The sequence below is a fragment of the Myotis nattereri genome, assembly GCF_964212035.1.
Source record: "Myotis nattereri genome assembly, chromosome: X".
NCBI classification, from domain to species: Eukaryota; Metazoa; Chordata; class Mammalia; order Chiroptera; family Vespertilionidae; genus Myotis; species Myotis nattereri.
The window spans coordinates 5,685,722-5,691,721 of NC_138078.1; positions in this window are offsets into that span (position 1 = coordinate 5,685,722).

Genomic DNA, 6,000 nt, shown 5'->3' on the forward strand with positions numbered 1-6,000 from the left:
CTCTGAGATTAATAAAGAAAATCTTTAAAGTTTTCTATTTTATGCCATACTTTGGACACACACAGTCAGAAGCTGCATTTTTAACAGGATCCCCGGGAAATTCGAATGCGCAGTACACAGTACCACGATCTCATTCAGTGGCTCTCAACACTGAAGCTGCAGCAGAGGCACCAACGGGGATGGCCTCTTAGGTCACATTGCAGGGCGCACCCCCGGAGTTTCTGACTGAGGAGCTCTGAGAGGGGCCCATTTTTTATCTCATATCTTAATACAGATAGGTTGATTGATTTCAGAGAGGAAAGGAAAGATAGAAACATCCGTGATGAGGGGATCATGGATGGGCTGCCTCCTGCAGGCCCCCGACTGGGGACGGAGCCTGCAACCCAGGCCTGTGCCCTGACCGGGAATCGAACCGTGACCTCCTGGTTCCTAGGTGGATGCTCAACCCTTGGGCCAGGCCAGTGCCAGCGGGTCTATGCTTTTCGCGCACTTTCCCAGGTGCTGCTGATGCTGCCAGTTTGGGGCGCAGCTTGACCTGGGCCTCCTCATGCACCAGGGGCCCCTGAGCTCACTTCCCAGCCCTGGCACTCACTAGCCCGGGGATCTCAGAGTCCGGATTCCTTCCCACGTGCGCGGAGTAATGCGGTCCCTTCCCATGTGCGCGGAGTAATCTCGGAGAATGTAAAGAGAGCTTTAAAAGCCCAGCCCCTCACCCTGCCTGGCCTCGGAGGGGGCTCTCAAAATGGGGATCCGCAGGCCCGCAGCCCTGGCAGCCCCGGCAGCCCGGGGAGTCCCAGGAAAGGCGGTCTCCGGTCCCCATCTCCGACCTGTGGGAGCAGAACCTGCATTTTCACAAGACCCTCAGGTAGGGTGTGAGCGCGGGAAGGTCTAGGTCAGGGGCAGTGCTGTGTGTGCGCGGGGTCTGGTTTCAGGAGCAGCCAAGGAATGGCTGCTGGGGGAATGGGGTGTCTAGCCTCAGAGTGGGCCTTGGGAACCGGAACGCCTGTCACATCAGAGTCCCCTCCGCCCCCCAAATTCCAGCCGCATTGGAGGGTATGATTCCTTGTCTGTTGCCCAGACCCGTGCCCCGAGGGCCCTCTGGTTTGCAGAGCCCAGGGAGGCAGCAAATGCAGAAAATCTGCTTTCACTTGCCTCCCACCCCTGAGTTCACCAAGAAACAGATCAGGTCCGGGCCGGTTTGGGTCAGTGGCTGGAGCATTGGCCTGTAGAGGGAATGGTCGCCGGTTCGATTGTTAGTCGCGGGTTTGATTGTCGTTAAGGGCTTGTACCTCTGTTGCAGGCTCGACCCCTGGCCCTGGTTGGGGCACGGGCAACTCATGGATGTGTGTCTCTCACATGGATGTTTCTCTCTCTGTGTCTCTCTCCCTTGCTTCCACTCTCTCTAAAAATCAATGGAGCCCTAGCTGGTTTGGAGAGCGTTTCCTGGGGACTGAAGGGTCCCAGGTTCGATTCGGGTCAAGAGCACATACCCGGGTTGCAGGCTTGATGTTTCTCTCTCTCCCTCTCCCTTCCTCTCTGAAATCAATAAAAAATATGTTAATCATAAAATAAAATAATAAATAAAAATCAATGGAAAAATATCCTCTGGTGAGGATTTAAAAAACGGGAGGAAAGAAGAAAAACAGATACAGCCCACGAGGGGGGAAAGGTTTCTAAACCTTAGCATTTGCTTCTTTGCGCTGTTATTGCTTGTGTTGGGGTTTCACATAGAGTTTCTCCTTGAATCCCCCGAGCAGGAGAGGGTTCAGGAAGGAGAAAGGATGGGAGAGAGGCCGTGTGGGGGCTGGAGGTTCCCACAGGGAAAGAAAGGCGACCCCGAGCTGCCCAGGGGGACTTGCTCCCCGGAAACTGGTTTCTGTTGGAACAGATGGCACAGCTGAGTTCTCACCGCAGGAGGCAGCCCCCTCAATGTTCTGGTGTGTGATTCTTTGGGAACAAAGTACTGTTTGGGAGTCATTACCATTTGTAGCTATTTTACTGTACGAACCGCATGAAAACGAATCCTTCCTGAACATTCTAATGAACAAAACAATACAGGGCTGACTTCAGCGGGGTTGGGAAGGCAGCGTTGCTTTTTGGCTTACTTCTGAATCATGAATGGCATCTGTAGCATCTTACAGGAATGCTAAAGTAAGCAGATTTGTCTGATAATGAACGGAATTCTGGAAACTCTGTCATCTCTCATGAAGTGGCCCATAAGTTTAAGGCTAATCGTGTCATTGAACTTGTTCTTTGAACCCTCTTACACTGTGATTGAAGGAGTTTGTTTTCTTTTCTCGTTTCCTTTTTTTTAAAAAAAATCCTCACCTGAGGATATTTCCCCATTGATTTTTAGGGGGAGTGGAAGAGAGAGGGAGAGACAGAGAGACATCCATGTGAGAGCGACACATCGATTGGTTGCCTCCTGCACAAGCCCTGACCAGGGCCTGGGCCAGGGAGGAGCCTGCAACTGAGGTACGTCTACAGATTTTGATAGAAAACATAGACATAAGCATGATAAGTTCCAACTAGATTTTAAACTTTCAGTCTCAATTTCCTTACTGAGCTATATTTTTTTCCTCCCTGGCCCTTAAGTACTGACACCTCCTGGATATAGTGCCAAGGTTAGGTCCATGAAAACAGGCAACTTGGGGGGAAATGGATTTCAGTTAGGCCTTAACCATAAGCCCACTTGAGACTGGGCAGAGCCCCTTTGGATAAATCCACAACTCACATCATTTCAAGAATAAGGACTCTCACCTGGCCGGCGTGGCTCAGTGGTTGAGTGTTGACCTGTGAGCCAGGAGGAGGTCAGGGTTTGATTCCCGGTCAGGGCACATCCCCAGTGTGAGGCATTCACGAGGCAGCCGATCCATGATTCTCTCTCATCATTGATGTTTCTACTCTCTCTCCCACTTCCTTCCTCTCTGAAATCAATATATATATTATGTATATATTAAATCAGAAATTTGCCTCCTTCCTAATTCCCAAATACTCTTCAAAATTAACAAGATGGGGAAATCAAACAGTGATTAGCTCTAGGGAGGAGAGGGTATTTTTGGCAGGAAGGAAGGGGCGAGGGGGAACTTCCTGGAGTGAAAGTAATGGTCCATTTTTATAGGGATTTTGGGTAGGTGGTGTGGTAAGCATTTGTCAACATTCATGGAGAGGTACATTGACATTTGTGTGTTTCTTTATATGTTCCTCTTACCGAAAATAAAACCCTATATAATAAAAGAAAGGGCCTAAAAAAAGATTTGGGTTACGGGCTAAAAGTATTAAAGTTGCATTTTTATCAGCTCTGTCAGCATCTCCAACCAACCACAAAACACAGACGCCTTTGCCCACTTCTGTAGAGGGAAGCAGGCGGAAGTTCTCCGAAAACCAAAACGTGTATCTGAAATAGAGGGATAAGTTCTGGGCTAATTGTGTTTCTGCTAGGGAAGCAGATCTTTGCCCCTGAACCGAGCAGGCTTCCGTTAGCAGTCAATCCATATGTAAAAATAGTTGCTAGGGTTTGTTTTTTTTTTATTGTGTGTGTGTGTGTGTAGGGTGGGAGGTGGGAATTGGGCATCCAGAGTCTCTGATATCTTTCCCCAAATAAATTTAGAAATGGGTCCAAAATCACAAAGAAGAAGCCCCGCTTCAAGCTAAAATCCATTACATTATGGCAGCGGTTCTCAACCTGTGGGTCGCGACCCCTTTGGCGGTCGAAGGACCCTTTCACAGGGGTCGCCTAAGACCATCCTGCCTATCAGATATTTCCATGACGATTCCTAACAGTAGCAACATGACAGTGATGAAATAGCAACGACAATAATTTTATGGTTGGGTCACAACATGAGGAACTGTATTTAAAGGGCCAGCAGGTTGAGAACCACTGCATTATGGGTTTGGGGAACATAATAAAAACATGCGGGTCAAAACTAAATTTTGTTAGACTTGTATTGTTTGGGAGTCTTTACCCTTCGGTTCCCACTTTGACTATCACTCGAGTTCTCCAATTTACCAACGTGGGTTTGCTTCTTTCATTTTATCATGAAATATTACAAGCACAGAAAATATAGAGAATCGTATAACAAAGAGCAATGTAGTCAAGATGCCATCTTGTCAGGTTACCTTTTTCAAGATTGAAAATGTGTTTTCATTTGTGGTTAGTAGTTAAATGATTAGTACTAAATAGTTCAAAAGAATCAGAGTTGTCCTTCCATTAGCATTTACCTGTTTGACTTTTTTCTCACCTTTATATGTTATACAAATTTGGACATAGGCATTTGGACATGAAATTGGTGATTGGATTTTACTCCTGTTTTCCTAAACAGGTGCATATATCCATATGAGTGACTGCTCTCAGCTTTTGTGATTTATAATTTATATAGTCAGACTTTTTACTTTATAGCGTTAAGATAATTGAGGTATATCTGCTTTTCCATCCCTACAGACTCTAGTCTGGCTTCTTTAAAAGAAAACACCACATATTTTTATCAGTTTCAGAGAGGAAGGGAGAGGGAAAGAGATAGAAACATCAATGATGAGAGAGAATCATGGATCGGCTGCCTCCTGCACACCCCACATTGGGGATCCAGCCCACAACCTGGGCATGTGCCCTGACCAGGAATCGAACTGCGACCTCCTGGTTCATAGGTTGATGCTCAACCACTGAGCCATGCCGGTCGGACTGGATTTATAATTGTATTTTTCAGCTTTATTGAAATACAATTGACATGAAACATTGCATAAGTTTAAGGTATACAACATCAAGGTTTGACACATGAATATCTTGCAAAATGATTACCACAGTAAGGTTCGTTAACGCCTTCATTGCCTTGCATGATTACCTTTTTGTTGCTGTGATGAACATTTAAGATCTCTCTCAATATATAATAAGTACTGTTAACTATAGTCACCAGCTATACATTACATCCCCAGAACTTATTCATTTTATAACTGGAAATTTGTACCCTTCGACCAACAACTCATTTCCTCCATCCCTCAGCCCATGGCTACCACTAATCTACTCTCTGTTTCTGATTTTGGCTTTTTCGATTTCACATCTAAGTGACATCATACAGTATTTGTTTTTCTCTCTCTGACTTATCTCACTTAGCATAATACCCTCAAGGTCCATCCCTGCTGTTGCAAATGGCAGGATTTCCTCTCTCTCATGGCTGAATATTCTATTGTGTGTATGTATCTTGTTTATTTATTCATACATCCAGGGACACAGGTTGTTTCTATGTCTGGGCTATTGTGAATAATCCTGCATTGAACATGGGTGTGCAGATATTTCTTTGAGATCCTGCTTTCATTTCCTTTGGATACACATCCAAAAGTGGGATTGCTGGGTCATATGGTAGATCAGTGTTTAATTATTTAAGGAACCGCCACACTGGTTGCCACAGGGGCTGCCCCAGGTTACATTCTCACTAACAGTGCACGAGGGTTCCTTTTCTCCACATCCTCTCCAATGTTGGTTATTTCTTGTCTTTTTTATTAGAGCTATTCTAACTGGTGTGAGGTGATAGCGCATTGTGGGTTTGATTTGCATTCTCCTGGTGATTGGTGATGGTGAGCACCTTTTCATGTACCTGTTGGTCATTTGTGTGCCTTATTCAGAAAAATGCGTATTCAGGTCCTCTGTCCATTTCAGAATCCGATTGCTTTTTGCTCTTGAGTTGTGTGTGTTCCTTATGTATTTTGGATCTTAACCCCATATTCTTTCCTTTGAAATTATTTTGTTTTTTCCCATCATCGTTTATCTCCTCTATGCCCTTTTCTACGTCCACCCCCCTCCCCAACCGCCACACTGTTGTCCCCATATTCTTTATAACACTCTCAGCAATTTCAAGTTTTAAACCAGAAATCGTTGTTTACAATGCAAGCAAGTGGTTCCTAAACATTTTGGTCTTGGAAGACATTTAGAGGCTACACATCAGTGAAGGCTTCGAAGAACTTGTGTTTACGTGGATTTTATCAATCCATATTTACTGTATTAGAAAT